At 36.6% G+C, this 20275-nt stretch overlaps 1 protein-coding gene across 4 annotated transcripts in view; it reads right to left on the reverse strand.

Annotated features, from left to right (window-relative positions):
* Nucleotides 1-20275, reverse strand: part of Pibf1 (progesterone immunomodulatory binding factor 1) — a 220968-nt gene that overhangs the window by 49852 nt on the left and 150841 nt on the right. The gene's annotated exons all lie outside the window — the stretch shown is intronic.

A 20275-nucleotide genomic window follows, 5' to 3' on the forward strand; every position in this document is an offset into this window, starting at 1 on the left:
TTGGGAACTTTGTAAAAAACTACTGACCACATCACATGTATATGTCTTTATTTCTGGCTCTCATTTCTATTCCATTGGTTTAGGTGTCTATCTTTATGCCAGCAGCACCCAATTTTGATTACTGTAACTTTGTAGTAAGTTTTAATATCTGGAAATGAGCTCTCCATCTTTATTTTTCCTAATCAAGAGTGTTTTGGCTATTAGAGGTCCCTCCCTTAACGCTTCATAGGAATTTTAGGATGGGATAGGATCTCACTAAGTTGCTGTCTTGACTTTAAACTTGTGTTCCTCTTGCCTCAGCTTCCCAACTTGCTGGGATCATAGGTATATTTAATCTGTAGATTATTTTGGGTGGTATTTTTCTCTTAACAACAGGAAATCTTCTAGTCCATGAACATGAGATATCTTTTGCCTATTTGGTTAAATTTATTCCTAAGTATTTTATTCTCATTGATGTTATCTGTAAATGGAATTGTTTTCTTTAGTTTATTTTTCCAAGTGTTCATTTCTAGTGTACTATGTACAATCTTATATTTTCATATTTTTTTTAGTTGTGTGACTTTTTTTTAAAGAGAGAGAGAGAAGAGAGAGAATTTTTAATATTTATTTATTTTTTTAATTTTCGGTGGACACAACATCTTTGTTTGTATGTGGTGCTGAGGATCGAACCCGGGCCGCACGTATGCTAGGCAAGCGCGCTACCACTTGAGCCACATCCCCAGCTCAAGTTGTGTGACTTTTTTAAAGTAATTTTTTTTGTGGGGGGGTGGTTCTGGGAATTGAGTCTGGGTGTACTTACTATTGAGCAACATACCCCACCTTTAAAAAAAAATTTAAGTTTTTTGGTACTGGGGATTGAACTCAAGGGTGCTTAACTACTAAGCTACATCCACAATTCTTTTTATTTTTTGGGGGGTACCAGGGATTGTACTCAGAGGCATATAACCACTGAGCCACATTCCCTATTTTGTATTTTGAGTCAGGGGTCTCACTGAGTCGCTTAGGGCCTCGCTAAATTATTGAAGCTGACTTCAAACTTGTGATCTTCCTATCTCACATCTCCTGAGCTGCTGACCTTTTTTATTATTTTTAATTTTTGGTATTAAGGATTGACCCAAAGGTGCTTAACCACTGAGCCACATTCCGAACCCTTTTTATTTTGAGACAGGGTCTCGCTAAATTGCTTAGGATCTCACTAGGTTGCTGAGGCTGGTTTCTAACTTTTGATTCTCTGGCTTCAGCCTTCTGAGCTGTTAGGATTACAGTTGTGTACCACCCTATGTGACTAAATTAATTTAATTGGTGCTTTATAACTGTATATAATAGTAGGATATACTGTGATGCATTCATACATACATATAACATAATTTCATTTCCTAAAATCATATAACCTTTATCAGAATAATTTTTCCAGGTTGGTGAAGAACTTGAATTTTTATTTTTAATGGTTACAAAACTGTCTAACAAGCCCATGTATCATAGTTTAATTATGCTGCTTACAGCAATGCATATATAGCATATTATCAATGTCTGACTGGTTAAATAATGTTATAACAACTCTCTTTTTTGTTTTGCTCATTTTTTGTTTTTCTTTTTTCCTCAAGCAAATGTAAAATGTATATAACTAAAGAGCTGAACAACACCAGGCTGAGGTTGTTGTTCCTCAGTGGTAGAGCACTTGCTTAGCATGCTTGAGGCTTGGGTTTGATCCCTAGCACCATGAAACAAACGAGACAAAATCACCCAAAACCCCAAAACCCCACAACATGGTAAGCGTCTCAATGTGACTAGGCCCTTATTTTGGTACACAATGAGCCTCCCCCGCAACCCTGAGACAGGATCTTCCTATGTTGCCCAGGTTGATTTCAGACTTCTAGGCTCAGGTGATCTTTCTGCCTCAGCCTCCCAAGTAGCTCGGATTATAGGCATGTACACCATGCATAGCACCATTATAAGTCTTTGGAAAAAGTATTCTAAAGTTGAATATGAAAAACTGAACAATCATGACAAAACTGGTGGAAATTTATTATGAGAGTAAGGGGATAGAGTGGGGTGAATTTTATTATACACAGAATAATATTATAACATTCCTAACTATTCTGACTTTGACAGTAAATTTTTAGTCTTTTTTATATGTTTTAAATCCCCCCTTTCCTTTCTAATCACCAACGAATTAACTAAGGTTGAAGATTTGCTGTTCTTCTGAGACAAGAAATGATCTTTATTTTCCCCTCAAATCAATTACACTTATGAAATCTATATACTTCTAAAAAATTGAGTCCTAAACATTTATTTTAGCATTTCAACGTTCTTTACTCATTTTAATAAGACAATTAGTGCCCAGGAGATAATAAAGCAGGAAACAGGGACACACCTTCCACTGTGTCTTCCACTGTGTCTTGTGGAAGACACAGTGGAAGGTGGGAAGAATCACTAGCAGAAGTGAGGACATCCTTAAACTGAAAACCGTGAGGTCCAGGTGGGAAAGAAGGAAAGTGAGGCCAAGAAGGGACTGACTAAAGAATGTCTGCTTATAGTTTGTGGGCTATTTTATTAAAGAATTTAAATTATTTATCTAAAATATTAAAAAAAATATTAGGAAATTTTCTTGTGGTTATGTTAACTATAGTCCAGGAAAGAATTCTTCAAAGAAAAGGAGATGAATAACATACAGAAGGATTTCTATTTTTGGACACTATTCATTATAGTTAAAGCAGACCCATAAAGAAAAAAAAAAACACAAAGTATTTTCTATAACTTGGATTTTAGTGTACTTTTTCTTTGCTTTGGTAATCATTCTTTAAAATCTACTACAATGTCCCCTGGAATCTTATTATTCTACTAAGTTACTTTATGAACTTCAAATATGCAGTTGGACTAAGTTCTATTAACCTGTGTAACCAGTTTCTCTAGTCAATTAAATCAAACAATTGCCTTGACTTTGTTTTCACAGAACTGACCCTAACTGAATAAACTGAACTGACAAGTTGCTTTGTGTTTCAAAGTGCAGAATAGTCCATGTGTGCACGTGGGATGGAGTGGGGGTACGGGTGGCAGGGAAGAACTAAGAGCATTTACTAACTGTGGTTAACTGTGGCCTAGAAGGAGCTATTTAAAACATCCAATCTAACTTCAGATACACAAACAATATCTCATAAAAGCAGTCAGTCTTATATATCTTAATTCATTTTTTCATGACAGCAATTACATATATTTGGCTTTAATGTTACAAACAAACTTAAGGGCTTAAAGCCTTACTTCCAAGGTGTCTAATATACAAGCTAGGACTTCCTCGATCTCTGGATAACAAAAACTACAATGTGTTGTCACTCTTAAGGGTATATTTCTTTATAAACCTGTTTGTAGGCTTTTAAAATCCCCTGGTATCTCTCTTTCTCCCTCCCTTCTCCATGGTTTTCATTATTTGGGAAAAAAGAACATGTCTCTCAATTAAAAGTGATAATTTTTATTTTTGAAATAAAAATAACACAATTTCATTCAGTTCCTCCAACATAATCTTACAAAGTCTTTTCTATAACAAGCCAGGTATGTGGCACATGCCTAGAATCCCAGCAACTCAGCAGACTGACGTAGGAGGATTACAAGTTCAAAGCCAACTTTAGCAACTTAGTACAACTCTGTCTCAAAGCAAAAAATAAAATAAACTGGGGTTATGGCTTGGCGGTAAAGCACCCCTGGATTCAATTTCTAGTACCAAAAAACAAAAACCAAATCAAAAACCCCCAAACTAAAAATAAACAAAAAACAAGTTTTTCTGTAACTACAATTAGTATTCAAAAAGTTTCACAATCGCTCACTTTACCTGTTGTTAGTAATCTGTTCCTTATAGGAAAGCTTTTGTAATTAATGACTCAGGAATTATGTACGTAATAAATGACTCAGGATTAACCCACGACATAATATTTTAATATTTTATAGAATTGTTATTCCTCTTTTGTTTCAATAACTTATATGTATGATTCAGAGGAAAGTAGCACCTGATTGAAACATAATTATATATTTTTTGATACAAATACTAATTTAAATTATTCTTAGATAACAATCTGAAATTATTTTTCTCTTATAATTTAAAAATACCTAAAGTTGACAACTTTTTTTTTTTTTTTTACATTTTTCCTAAATGTGGAGTTTAGTTTCACAGAAACCCTTGGGAATGTGGTTCTTTCTTGCTGGGGATAAAGTGCATTCCTGTTGAAGGAATTTAACACTGAGTTGATTTCTGTGTATAAAACTTTATACAAATGATATGTTCTAGTAGTAGAGATAGATTATACAAAACCACCCACACACCCTTGCTTAATCTTGGTGATCATGCTATGAATGTAAAATACCTGCTTGGCATTCAATATGAGGACACATGTTGGTACTACTTCTCTGTGTTCTCCATCACTTGGAAAAATGTTGAAAAATAATGATTTATGAGTCTCCACCTTAGTCCTAACTAAGTCAGAATTTCTCAGGATTGGATCTCTATTCTGATAATCAGCCCAATTTGGAGAATATAGCTCTACTGATCTTGTACTTGCTGTAGGCCCTTCCACGCAACTATTTTTGTAGATAAACCATTTTACATCCTGAAATTATCATCTTAACCATTAAAAACAGTTCCTTTTCCCATGTACCAATATGGCTAATGACACTATCACCTTTTATTTTGGTACCAAGGGATTGAACCCAGGGGTCTTTAACCACTAAGTCACATACCCAGCCTTTTTTATATATTATTTATTTCGACACAAGATCGAAAGTTGTTTAGGGCCTTGTTAAGTTGCTGAGGCTGGCTTTGAACTTGCAATCTTCCTGCCTCAGCCTCTGGAGCTGCTGGGATTACAGGTATGCATCATTGTGCCCAGTCCGACACCATCATCTTTAATGAAGGTAAGATGTAGCTGATACAGTTCAAACCAATAAAGATCTAGGAGAGCCAGGCACACTGGCGCATCCCTGTAATCCCAGAAACTCAGGAGGCTGAGGCAGGAGGATTATAAATTTGAAGCCAGCCTCAACAACTTAATGAGACTATGTTTCAAAATTAAAAAATAAAAAGGGTTGAGGATCTGGTTCATTGTACAGTGCCTCCTGGTTCAATCCTCAGTACCACACACACACATACACACAAACACAATCCTGGAGAAACTCCATTGTGCTAGGTATATCCTCCTGGTGGTTATACCTGTGATCTCAGGAAATAGGAAAGGGGCCAGTATAGACAGGATTGTGGTGATACAATGATACTCTGGCACTTAGGGAAGCAGCTGTTTATTGTTTTGCAAGTCTTTTATTATTTTAAAAACAAAAAGCAAGTGCATGCTAGTTGATTATCAGCACTGCTCTGGTCCTGGGATTCTCAAAGTATGAATAGGTTAGAAGGGGAAACTCACAGGAGGAGAATGCTAACATATTTGAGAGTAACCAGCATGGAAGAGATGATTGAAGTCATGGAAGTAGATGGTAATACAGAGTATAATTATTTCAAAGTGTACCCTTGCATCACTTTTACTTAGAGTTAATGGATGCAGATTCCTGGGCCAGCGATGTAGCTCAGTGGTAGAATGCTTGCCTAGCATGTGTGAGGCCCCCTGAGTTCGATCCTGCCTCCCTGCCCCGCCCCCAAACAGATTCCTGGGCTTCTTTCTATACCTATTAATTACAATAGGTGCATCTAGAAACCTACTTTAATTTTTTTTTTCTTTTTTAAGTTTTTGCAGTAGTAGGGATTGACCCAGAGTGCTCTACCACCAAGTTACATCCCCAGACCTTTTTATTTTTGAGACAGGTTCTCGCTAAGTTGCTTTGAGCTTGTGATCTTCCTGCCACAGCCTCTGAAGTAACTGGGATTATACCACTGTGTCTGGCTAGAAACTTACATTTTAGACAAGAACCTTGGTAGATTTTTATGCTCATTAACATTTTAGAATCACTGCTGAGGTGCATGAATAGAGCACAGTGCAGGTGTGTGAGGACACCTATATTTAAGGTTTAGATGAACGTGAAGACAGATAAAGCTAAGTAGACTAAAGAACCATCTGGGCTATAGGATGAAAGCCAGGGGAATAGGGTTGTAAAGCAAAAAGGAAAACATTCCTAGAATGTATACAATGTTTATGTTATATGTAGATCAAACTGGATGAACATCAATAACATTGGCAATTAGGAAGTTATTAGTGACCACAAGGAAGGGCACGGATAATTGCAGAAGAAATATTTAAAGCACATACAAACACACAAGATACTTGATAAAGGGATAAAAAGGGAAAGATAATAAGTGAAGATAACTAAAAAATCATTTGTAAAAGGGATTCAAACAAATCAGTTTAGATAACCCAAATGTGGTAAGGAAAGTAGGAAGATGACAAAATTGATGGTTTTGGAGAATAGATGAGATCTACAATGAAAATAATGGGAAATAGCATAGAAACAGAAAACTAAAAACACTGGGCAACAGTAGTGAGGGCCTGGTTATGTTCAGCACCATGGGTTTGTAATGCTTCCAAGCAGCAAAAATAACAGATTTCAACAAGATTTTTTTCAGGATATTATAGTGAAAACAAAAGACTTTTTCTCTCCCTCCTTCTATGAAATATTTATAGGGTACCTAATAGATTGTGAGATACTATGCTAAAGGTGAGGATTGTCAAAAATGCCTTGCCAGGTTTCTGTTCTCACGACTAAAAGGCTCAGGGGTCACTCCAGTTAAACTGGGCTAACTGGGCTGCATGAAATAACCACACAAGAGACACAAATACCTTTTTCTTTGGGGTAGCTGTGACGGCTCCTCTGACCTTAAGGGTCCGCAGAAAGAGAGAGAGAGAGAGAGAGAGAGAGAGCACACACACGCGCTGACCCCTTTTATTGAGGAGAAGCTATTCAAATGAGGCAAGGGGTCAGGTTTCAGGGGACTGAGTCTATCTTCATGATGTCCACTGACAGCAGGTTGACTGACACCTGGGTAGGCCACACCCAAGGGTAAGAGAAGGGGATACACACAGGCACTTCCACGGAAGATTCTATCCTAAACAGGGCAAGGGGTTATATTACAAAGGAACAGGTGAGCATAGCTTCACCCAGGGGCTGTAGCAAGACACAACCATGCACGAGACACTGAGTGCCTCAGCACCCAGCTGGGGAATGTGACTCAGTCAGGTGTAAGGTTGGTCTCCCACAATGCCTGATGGATGAATTGGCAACAAGGCCATCTAGAGTACTTGCAAACTGTAGTATTCAGATGGCTGATAAGGTCCAAGGGTGATAGGAAGAAGAGCGGAACAAGGACAGGCATGATAGACTAAAAAACACAAAGAGTTTATGAGACTGTGACTCACAATGAGTCCAAATGAAATACAGATTAATGAGAATGAAAGGCCTGGGAGGGCTGGAAAGACAGGAGATTGAGAACAGAATTTTTGAGTTCAAGTGTTAGAATTTCTATTTTTCTCTTACAAGGCTACTACTGAGAAATTAATTTTATTTTATTTTATGGTACTGGGGATTGAACCCAGGGGAACTTTACTATTGAGCCGCATCCCCAACCCTTTTTATTTTTTATTTTGAGACGGGGTCTTGCTAAGTTGCTTGCGGCCTTGCTAACTTGCTGAGGTTGGCTTTGAATTTAGGATCCTCCTGCTCAGCCTCCCAAGTCACTGGAATTACAGGCAAGTGCCAGTGTGCTGGGTAAAAAATTCACTTTGAAGTTGTTCAACAGTATAAAATGCTGATTTTGGGGTATGAGTGTGAAGAATTTGAATAACTGCAAACAGCTCTTAATGAAAAAATTTATAATCACTTAGGAGTTATCAAGGCACAACCAGTTAAGTAAAAAGATTCAACAATTGCCTTATTTGATATGTAAACAGAAAATAATTTTAAATAAGTCACTGTTTTCTCCAATTCAGTGATGGTTGACATTTGATACCCCCCTCCCACCTGCCACAGAACCTAATATTTTAACCTTTTTATAAAAGCAAGGCTTAAAGAACAAATTCTAACCTATAATCCTAGATTCATGATAACTGAATTTTTCTCAGAATGAATCACAGCAAAGAATTCTTGATTTTAGCATTGGTAAGGTTATACACAGACCTGTTACTATAAGGACAGTGAATATTCTGTAACAAGTTAGCCACTCATGTTGTAGATAAATACATGTTCATTATTATTAAAATAAAAGTTACTTTTTATATAATCCATATCAGCACAGCCTCAAAAAATAAGAGACAGTGACAACAGTTAATAATAATTTGAACTTAAATTCTTAAATATTGAAACAGGGCCTTCCTAGGTTGCCCAGGCTGACCTTGAACTTGTGATCCTGTCTCAGCTTCCCAAGTCACTGGGATTACAGGCATGAACCATCACACCTACCAATAATTTGTACTTGTTAAAAATACAAATAAATGGTACTATGTTCTGATTATGTTACACAATCCCCATGAATCTTATTTGTTCCAACAACCTTTTCACTTTAAGTCCTCTTCATGAAACCTTGCCATATATCACCAATTTAATCAGCCACTTATATCTAGTTATATCTTGTACATCTACAGCATGAGAATGCTAAGCTTACGGGGAATGAAGTACCACATTAAACTTGCATTCAGACATACAGGTAAAACTGTCTCCAAAATTCCTTAAAAGTACAAATAAGTAATTTATGTAAACTAAGTTAAAACATGAAGTTACGGGGCTGGGGTTGTGGCTCAGTGGCGGAGTACTTGCCTAGCATGTGTGAGGCACTGGGTTTCATCTTAGCACCGCATATAAATAAATAAAACGAAGGTCCATCAACAACTAAAAAAAAAATTAGGTTATAATTTTTCTCTAGAAAAGGTACTTTCTAGAGGGTATTGGAGGAAACTAGCTGCAAGGATCGTCAAACTGCACAAGTGACAAAAGGTAGCCATGACTGCCTAAACTGAAAATGAATCACTGATATCCCCTTCCACCTTTCCTTTTCTTTCAGTTGTTTTCAATCCTTGGCCCTCAGATTCCATTTGCCATCTCATCCTTCTTTGTCTCTTTTTAAAAATGGATTTTACTTTATATATTTTCTGAGGAGTCTTGCTAGGTTGCCCTCAAGCTGGCCTTGAACTCCTGGGCTCAAGTGATCCCCTTACTTTAGCCTCTTGAGTAGCTGAAACTACAGGCACACATCACTGTGCCCAGATAGATTTTACTTTACAGGAGTGATTCTTAGCAAGACTGAGCCGAAAGTAAACCTTTCTAAATTGACACATCATTATCAACTAAATTGCACTCTGAATTAGGGTTCACTCTTAGTTTTGTATATTCTTTGGGCTTAAGATGAAAATATAATGACATGTATCACTATTATTACAACATACAGAATAGTTTTAGTGCCCTAAAAATCCCCTGTGCTCTACCTATTCACCATTCCTTTCCCCCTAACTTTTGGCAAGTTTTCACCATCTCCATAGTTTTACCTTTTCCATAACATCACAGAGTTGAGATCATATAGTAAATGGCCTTTTCAGATTATCTTTGCCTGTTTTAAAAACTGCTTTTTCTTATCTGTCTTGCTTTTTCTATTTTTTTCCCTTATTTAGAAGTAAGAAATCAATCTGTATTAAAAAATAAAAGTACTTTATTCACCTGATCAGGAAATATCTTGGTAAAATTTGTCTTATTTGGAATTTAATAAATATTTTACAAAGAAGAACACTGAGGCATAAAGAAGTTAAGCAACTTATTCAAGTATTACTAGCTATCTGGTAATTGTTAGAACCAAGATATAAAACTAGTGAGTCTAGCTGTAGAATCATGTCAATATTTGTTACTGCCTCTCAATAACAGAAAAGAAAGCAGTATTAAGTAAGTACAAAATGTGAAGAGACAGGAATCTCTCTGCCCTACTGCCCCAAATTAAGAATATGGATTAAAGGCACATCCATGTGTGTACATGTGAATATAATGAAGAAATGTGACAAATTATGCTTCATAACTATAATTCCATGGAATAAGTATCTTGCTCTTTTTTTTTTTTAAAGAGAGAGAGAGAGAGAGTGAGAATTTTTTTTTAATATTTATTTTTTAGCTTTTGGCGGACACAACATCTTTGTTTGTATGTGGTACTGAGGATCAAACCCGGGCCCCACGCATGGCAGGGGAGCGCGCTACCGCTTGAGCCACATCCCCAGCCCAGTATCTTGCTCTTTATTAGAGCTCCTTAAGTATTGTCTGGGCTGGGGTGTGGCTCTGTGGTAGAGCGCTTATCTAGCAATGCGTAAGGTGCTGGGTTCAATCCCCTGCAACACACACATACACAGACACAAACATAAAGAAAATAATATGTCTATATATAACTAAGTAATAAAAATATTAACAAATGGATATGAGACCTTCAAAAAACATCAAGCTTAATAAAATAAGATTTATTTTTAAAAAGGAATCAGTATGAAATTAGAGGGGTACCTTTTTGTGAAGATGAGAGTTAAACACTTCTCCAGATAAAGAACGAAATAGTGAGGTTCTCTGAGTCTTAAGTCTCTCTCTCTCTCTCTCTCTCTCTCTCTCTCTCTCTCTCTCTCACTCACACACACACACATACACACACACACACACAAATTTAGAAGATCCGAGTACAAAGATGATTCAAATTTGTAAATGGTACTAATAAGCATTATTTTTTTCCAGTTGTGAAACTACTATTTTCTTAAAAAACTTCCAGGTTTATGAAGAAAATATTACACTTATTTTATCAATACTATGTCCAGCAACCGAAAAATAATAAAATATTGGACAAAGGTAAGTTAACAGTTTAGCTTAGTGGTAAAGGGCTCCTTAGTGGTAAAGGTTCAATCTCCGATACCAAAAAAAAAAAAAAAAAAAAAGGAATAGAGAGTAATGCCCATCAAGGAATTACAAAATTATCCAGGTGAAAGACAATGAGAGATTGTTCCAAATCAGTACAAATAAAGGAGATGAATTGCAAGCATGTTCGGAAGACCATATGGAAGACTTGATCTTTGCTGAATACTTCTTTCAGACTCTTTGATTACATATGTACTTACTACATACATATCTTACTATAAAAAAAGAAAAGCTATAACAAGGTATATTTGTAGATGATAGCTGAATCCATGGAAGAAGGTGAAATATCATGCAGTTAAGAACACTACTAAGACTGAATTCTGGGGCAAGTCAAAATGTACAGAACAATGAAAGAACAAGAAGTGAAGCTGGATATGGTGGTGTATGTCTATAATTCCAGCAATTTGGTAGGCTGAGGCAGGAGGACTACAAGTTTGAGACTAGTCTCAGCATCTTAGTGAGATGCTGTCTCAAAATAAAAAAAAAAACTAAAAAGGCTGGGGATGTAGCTCAGTGGTAACACATCCCTGAGTTTAATTCCCAGTACCTTGGGGATGGGTATGAGGAAGAAATAAAGAAAAATAGTTAACACAGGAGATTGATAAGAACCAGGATAACTAAGTGGTACAGCAGGAGGAAAGGACACATTACTTGGGGTATAGGGGAATACAAGTGAAAACTTGGGGAAAGGGAAGGTGACGGAAGACAAGAATGAGAAGTAAGTAAGCATCAATCTGGCTTTCTACACCATGCAAATAATGTGGATAGGATCTGGTAGGTAATGGACCTTTAAAAATAATAAGTCATGACAGTACATAGGAGAGATGAGTAGGAGAAAGACTTTCTGGATTGATGAAGTAAACTTCACTTGCTAAATTAAAAAAAAAATTCAGACAGTGTAGTTCATCATCTAAATGTTCTTTTAAAACTCTTATATTCTACTGGTAAAATAAAAGCCAATGTGATTTATTAAATTATTTTTATTATAAACATTTTGGGAAGTAAAGGGAACCATAAATGATACTATTTTCCTCTCTTCTATGAGGACAGGATGTGCTTTATAGTTGCTTTTGGTCAAGTCTACACATGAACAATTTTGGTCTCTATTTTTCATACAGTTACTTCAATTGAGTTTTGAATAAGGCAAGTCCTTCATAGCTAGTCTACTTGTCCTTTAAAATGTATAAAAAAATTACAATGTGATTTGGAAACAGAAAGTTTGTGTTAGAAAAAAGTATAGAAAACAGTTGTTCAATATATGATAAAAATCACCACCAAGAAAAAAAGCTGTACAAAATTTTTTTAAAAAGGTGACAATAAAGCATTGTATCACAGTTCAATTGTAGCATCCTGCAATTTTCCACTTGGTATATAAAATATTGCCCCTCTTCCACATCAACAGAATCTTGAAAACATTGTGGGAAGGCTGACTCTGATGTTTAATGAGATTAGTTCTTTTAGGGCTATGTGGTAGATAGGTCAACCTCCCTCTTTAAAGTGCCAAGGGGAGCCAGGCATAATGGTGAATGTAATTCCAGCAACTCACGAGACTACGACAGGAGGATCACAAGTTTGAGGCCAGCTACAGCAACTTAGGAAGACCCTGTCTCAAAAGTATAGAGTGAGGATGTGGTTCAGTGATGAAACACCCCTGCATTTAATCCCCAGTAAACTGCCTATATCCTGTGTCTCAAAATTTTGAAGTGAGGTGGGCATGCTGATCCATTCCTACAATCCCAGCAACTTAGAAGGTCAAGGTGGCCCAGCTTACATAACATAGCAGAGCCTAGTCTAAACAAACAAACAAACAAACAAATAAATAAGCTGAGGTGGGGTTGCATAATGCTAGCAGAATACTCTTAGAGGTTGTTAGAGGGGGTCAGGTAACCCAAAGGACAGAGAGGCAAATGTTTTCTTTCTCCAGGTACTTACTTTGTAGAAATATATCCCAGTGTCACTGGTATTTACTAAAACCCAGTGGCAAATATTACAAAGACTCTACCAAGCAGAAATGCTCCTCTGTCACCAAGCATACATTAGATACTACCCTTCTGTTTATTTCTTAGTTATACATCTTAAGTGCATATTTTGTTTTTAGATGCTTCTGAATTTTTCCTATAGGAAATTCCTTTTCTGACAATCTGGAACACTTCTACATTCCTTTAATATGCTTTCTCTGGATAATGAAATGCACAGAAGGAGATGGGTCAGAAAGGGAGTGAAGGAGAGAAAGCTTCTTGTACACACCACACAGAGGGAATGTGAACAGAAATTCATCTCATAAACATCCTTGAACTTAAGTGCCTTCTCCACAGTGATAATCAATATCTATTTTTGGTCGTATATTATTTTAAATACTCCATACATGTATCATAAGCATATTTATGGATGTATATGTGGGTATCTATGTATATGCATACATATACTCCTTGGCATTGAAATTCTGGGCAATAAAGAATATTGCTAGAATGTTATTTTTGTTTTTAGGTATACTTTAAAATAGTTTTTTGCTAATTATTTTCATAATCAGTTTTTTTCTTTTTGGTACTGGGGATTAAACTCAGGGCACTCAACCACTGAGTCACATCCCCAGCTCTACTTTGTATTTTATTCAGAGACAGAGTCTCAATGAGTTGCTTAGTGCCTCACTGTTGCTGAGGCTGGCTATGAACTCGCAATTGTCCAGTCTCAGCCTACTGAGCTACTGGGATGACAGGCGAGCACCACTGTGCTAGGCTTATTTTCATAATTTTTATATCACTACCTAAGTTTCATGGATGGGATAGATCCACACCTGAAGAATCAATATTTAGTTTATACCTATTATGACTTAGTGTGTTGATCAGCAAATCTATGCCTTTAAAAAGTATATAACAAATAACCCAATCAATAAATGGGCCAAGGACCTGAACAGACACTTCTCAGAGGAGGACATACAATCAATCAACAAGTACATGAAAAAATGCTCACCATCTTTAGCAGTCAGAGAAATGCAAATCAAAACCACCCTAAGATACCATCTCACTCCAGTAAGATTGGCAGCCATTATGAAGTCAAACAACAACAAGTGCTGGCGAGGATGTGGGGAAAAGGGTACTCTGGTACATTGCTGGTGGGACTGCAAACTGGTGCTGCCAATTTGAAAAGCAGTATGGAGATTCCTGGGAAAGCTGGGAATGGAACCACCATTTGACCCAGCTATTGCCCTTCTCGGTCTATTCCCTGAAGACCTTAAAGGAGCATACTACAGAGATACTGCCACATCGATGTTCATAGCAGCACAATTCACAATTGCTAGACTGTGGAACCAACCCAGATGCCCCTCAATAGATGAATGGATAAAAAAAAAATGTGGCATTTATACATCATGGAGTATTATGCAGCGCTAAAAAATGACAAAATCATAGAATTTGCAGGGAAATGGATGGCATTAGAGCAGATTATGCTTAGTGAAGTTAGCCAATCCCTAAAAAACAAATACCAAATGTCTTCTTTGATATAATGAGAGCAACTAAGAACAGAGCAGGGAGGAAGAACAGGAAGAAAAGATTAACATTAATCAGAGACATGAGGTGGGAGGGAAAGGGAGAGAAAAGGGAAATTGCATGGAAATGGAGGGAGACCCTCAATGTTATACAAAATTACATATAAGAAGTTGTGAGGGGAAGGGGAAAATAAACAAGGAGGGAAATGAATTACAGTAGATGGGGTAGAGAGAGAAGATGGGAGGGGAGGGGAGGGGAGGGGGATAGTAGAAGATAGGAAAGGTAGCAGAATACAACAGTTACTAATAGGGCATTAGGTAAAAATGTGGATGTGTAACTGATGTGATTCTGCAATCTGTATTTGGGGTAAAAATGGGAGTTCATAATCCACTTGAATCTATTATATGTAATATGAGATGTCAAGAGCTTTGTAATATTTTGAACAACCAATAAAAAAAATGAATAAAAAAATAAAATAAAATAAAAAATAATTAAAAAAATAAAAAGTCTTTATAGATTTTTATGTTACTAAGTAATACATGAGAGCTGGAATAAATTAAAGACAATTAAAAAATGCCTAAGGTAAAAATCAGTTGGTTCCTTGCTACCCCACTCATGATCCTAGTAGTAACCACTGTTTGCTGTTAAGACAAATAAAGAGGTCTTGGGAACTGTTTCCTATTCCTTTAGACAGGCTGATCTGAGGTAGTCTCTTTTATTGTTATATAGTTACCGTGTATGTAACTATGTCACAATGGAATAGTTACATATTTAACTATATAATGCTCCCTGTCCTATTCCTGTTTAAATGGGGAGAATGTTATGGGGTAGAGCCCCTCTATCAGAGCCCTTGTGGTGGTGCATATAAACCATTTATACCAGACTTAAGTTTACTTTTGTATGTGAAGAGAATTTGGGAGGATGGCATATACTCTTCTTTGCCTATAAGTTTATTCTAATAAAACTTGTTTTGTATTTACAGTACATAACTAGTGATATTTGTGTCCCTTTGCCATGACATATTTTCAAGATTTTTCCTCCACTTGCTCTTAGCTAAAAGTCTGACAAGCAATTAAAACTTTTTCTCTATGCTTAAAGAGACACAATCCCATCCCTGTGCATAGTCATGTGTACACACACACACACACACACACACACACACACATACACACACACAAATATATTAAACTGAAATAGAAAACCAATACATATTATTATTATGTTTTCTTGATAATAACATTGTATTTTTCCAAGATATTCTGTTCCAACAAGATAGTTTGGTCCGCCAACTGTGTTCTTTGTGTGTGAGGTATGTTTTATAGCCATTTCACTTTTTGCAAACAGATGATAGCAGGATAAATGTTTATGAAGACTGGCATAATAATAAGGATAAGCAGAAAATTATATGTTCATAATAAAACATGACTTAAAACTATAAATAAATGCTCAAAACTTTTTCCTTAGCTGGATTTATATCCAAGTCTTATTCTATAACTTATGTGTCAAATCCAACTTTTCATTATTTTTGTCTATTAATTAACATCAGTTTATGTTAATCATTTACTTATTGACTCAGCAAATGTTTATGAGTACTTTTCATAGACCAATCTCTGTGTTAGTGCTAAAGCTATAACAATGTGAACACTTTTCCTGCAATCCACAATATATAGTAGAAGACTCTCAACTCCATGATTGATATATACCATTAATAATGGAGCAACTTCCATTAACTGCCTTGACATTATCTGATACATTTTTTGCTAAAAAATGGAATCCAACCAAGACTTTTAGATCAAGTATCACTTTACAAGAAATTCGAGGGATAGAACATATTAAATAATACCATAAGAATTTACTCCAACTATAGAATGTCTTAAAAAAATTTAATGTGAAGATTTTTTAAAATGAGGATATTCTAAATTAAGAGAAAAAAATAACAAAATCAAAAATTTAAGTTTTGATTAGGTTGTGAGAAAAGAAGTTATGATTGATTATTGGGAATTTTTAAATACAGGTTGTATTTTAAGATGATGTTGAGGGCTTTTTGTTATTTGTGTTCTAAGATGTGTAATAATATAATTCTGTAGGAATTTAAGTAGATTCATATATGGAATATAATGAAGTTGACAACTTGCTTTCCAATGTTTCAGCAAAATAAGAAATATAAACACATGTAAGTGGATAAAGCAAATTTGACAAGATTTTAATTTCTGAGTTTGGGTAACAGTTATATAAGTAGTTATTCTACTGTTCTTTTAACTTTTATTCTTTGAAATTTTTCATAATAAGATGTTGAAGAAGAAAAAGAACCTGTTATGAGGAGACTGTATTGGTTCTCTAATTATGCCCCAGAAGCATTTGGAAATGAGGATAGAGGTATTATTGGTTATCAAAATGATGGTGGACAGCTACTGTGAATTAGTAGGGAGGAGGGTGACAAATAGCCAATAACTTGTGATGTGTGGGAATTTTCCAACTAACCATGAATTATATTTCTCAAAATGTCAAAAGCTCCCCCTTCAGAGATATAAACCAATAATTACCACATATCAAAAGTATGCCCTTGGTCCCTCATCCAAGTCTAGGGTCTGTTCTTTAAACCACAAAAAAAAAAAAAAAAAAAAAAAGATCCTGATACAATACAGAAACAATACATATATGCAATGTTTTTTTCTTTGAAAATTTATCAATATAGTATGACCGTGTTTTAAGGTCAGTGTGTGGTTTGGATCTGTAATGTCCTCTAAAGTGTCATGTGTTGAAGGTTTGGTTCCTAATGCATCCATGGTCAGAGGTGGGGCTTTGGGGGAAGTGACTGGATCATTAAGGCTCTGACCTCATCAATGGACTGACCCACTGATGAGTTCACAACTGAATGGGCTATTAGGTGGTAGGGCCCATATGGAGGAGGTTGGTCACTGGGGACATGCCTCAAAGGATATTTCTTGCCCCCAGCTATGTTCTCTCTGCTTTCTGGCTGCCATGAGATGAGCAGTTTCCTCTTGCCATAGAGCAGGCCTAAAGCAATGGAGCTAGGTGACCAAGGATTGAAACCATAAGCCAAAAATAAATCTTTCCTCCTTTAAGTAGTTCTCAGGTTTTTCATCACAGTGATGAAAAGACGACTAACAGTAAAAACATATACATCAACATATTCTGTGTATCTCCAAAACTCTTTAAAATAATTTCAAATCCAGCAATGTAAAGATTTTTTAGCAAATTATTACCTGGATCCTGCTAAATGCCTTCTAAATAATATTCCAGGCAATCAGATATTGCCATTTGGTCACTGAGGATTGTACATATCCCATTTTCTAGATATCTTTCCAAAAATAAATTACCTGAAACAGATAAATAACTAAGCATATACAGTAGGAGATAAGGCCTTTTGAACAAGGCTGTAACCAAGTCTATTTTGTCATTAGTGGTTGAATATACTGTGAGTTTGACATTTACTGTATAACTAGAAAGAGAAAGAACAAGCGTCAAGGGCCAAGGAAGCTAAGGAAGGCCGATTCTTGTTGGTGGTAACATGGCACACTGTAGGATTTTGGGTTTTCTTCTGTTTAGCACATCACACACCAACACTCCATTCTTTACTATGTAGTGGTTTCCTAATGTCAGTGGGCACACACACACTTTCATGAGACAATGGTGTAAAATTACTGGACATCAAGCAATGAAGGATATTGATTCCTGGGACACAAGAAGTAAACCAGGTGAACTCTATGATTACCCCAGTTTATTTCCTGGAAAATTTCCAGGCTGTGGTGCAGGGAAGAGGAATTTAAGACAGGCTATGTCAAATTCCCTGAGTTAAGGAGCTACTACTAGAAGTAGAAACCAAGGTGGCTACAGTTCATGTGGCAGAGTATTTATTTATTTATTTATTTAAATATTTATTTTTTTTTTAGTTTTCGGTGGACACAACATCTTTGTTTGTATGTGGTGTTGCGGATCGAACCCAGGCCACACGCATGCCAGGCGAGCGCACTACGGCTTGAGCCACATCCCCAGCCCCGTGGCAGAGTATTTAAAACAAGAAAGCTGTATAGAAAAAGAGCTCTGAGAATCTACAGATAGTTCCTCTTAAGTATTTACCTGGCAGTGAACAGTGCATGGATATGAAGAAACTATCAGAGACTAGAGACTGAACCACCGACAAGATCAGGAAGAGCGGTCTCTGCATCAGCCAGGAATAATGTCTAGTCTCACCAACTGTTGAGAGCCACAGCTGAAGGGGCTCCAGCAAACTTTCAGACTGCCAGCTGATGATTGGCTCACAGCGGCCCCAGCAACACCTAGCTGATAGGCTCCTCTGTGGAGATGCTCATTGAGCTGTTTCCCTGCCCTTTCAGACTACCAGCTGATGATTGGCTCACAGCGGCCCCAGCAATATCTATCAACATCTAGCTGATTGGCTCCTCTGCGGTGATGCTCACTGGGCTGTTTCCCTGCCCTTTCAGACCACGGAGCTGCTCACTGGGGGACTTTTTTGGCTCCGCCCATGCGACCCAGCCAATCGGCCTCAAGAGCAGGAGGATTGTGGGAGGAAGAGGCTGGGTTGGGGTGTGTGGCTTGTGGGAAGCCGGTGGTGGCAGTTGGGCTCTGAGGGTTTTTTCCTGAGGAGCTGTTTTGTTTGGCGTGTGTGGTTCTAAAAATAAAGTTAGTTTCTTTTCACAAGTGGCTCCTGAATTGTGCCCAGCCAGACTGCGGCATTATCTCTCATCAAGAATGGCCAAAACATTGGCCATTACAACAAGCCACTCAAACACTTCGAGGCCTAGGAGTGGCGACTAATCCCCATAGAAGTGCAATGGTATTAGATTGGAAGGATCCTGAAGGATGTGAAGGAACTATACAGCCATATGTATTGGATCATCTTCCTATAAATTTATGAGGATGAGATGTCCTAGATCAATTAGGTTTGACATTAACAAATAACATAGTCTCACCAACCAAAGAATTTACAGGACATGGGATTCTCACAAAAGTTTTGTCATACTAGTAGGAGAAAATTAGCCTGAGGACAACCCCTATCTATAAAAGTTTAAGCTCGAGACCTGAGAGAACCAAACTATTTCCAAAAAACAACCATCTTCCATAAAAGTCAATAAAATCTTATAGAAATATTAAAATATTTAGCACCAAGATAAAATTTTCAATTTCTGGCATCCAGTAAAAAATATTACTAGGCATGCAAAGAAGCTGGGCACTATGCTCATAATGAGTTAAAAAAAAAAAAAAACTTAGTTGAAACTAACCAAGAGGTGACACAATAAAAGAATTAGTAAACAAGGATATCAAAAGTTATTAAATTGTATTTTTTATGTTCAAGAAAATAATGTTTGAGAATGTTAATTAGAGACCTAGAAAATACAAAAAAGATTCATGTTGAACTTCCAGAAATGGAAACTACAATATCTGAGATTTAGAACATAGCAGATAGGATAAACTGAAGATTATTTAATGGAAAAGATTAGTGGACATGACATAATAAGACAAATTATACAAAAGGAATGGCAGAAAAAAGGCGGAAAAAAACGAAAATCATTTAACTATGTTGTAGGACAGAAAAAGAGCCTATTATATGTCTAATTGGAGTCCCCAAAGGAAAGAAAAAAGATAAAAATAATGAAGGAATAAATTTGATGAACTCACACACATTTAGCAAAACCTAAGCACATGAAACATGAGAAAACTTATAGAAAGCCACATTACAATTCCTTAAAGCTAATGACAAAAGGAAAATCCCTTGTTTCTGTACTGGGGATTGAACGCAAGGCATTTTACCATTGAGTTACATTCCCAGTCCCTTTAAAATTTTGATATAGAGTCTCATTAGGTTTCTGAGGCTGTCCTTGAACTTGTGATCTTCCTGCCTCAACCTCTCAATCTTGTTGAGATTATAGGAATGTACCAGTGCACTTGGATTAAAAGGA

This window comes from Callospermophilus lateralis, chromosome 12 (genome assembly GCF_048772815.1).
Source record: "Callospermophilus lateralis isolate mCalLat2 chromosome 12, mCalLat2.hap1, whole genome shotgun sequence".
Classification (NCBI taxonomy): domain Eukaryota; kingdom Metazoa; phylum Chordata; class Mammalia; order Rodentia; family Sciuridae; genus Callospermophilus; species Callospermophilus lateralis.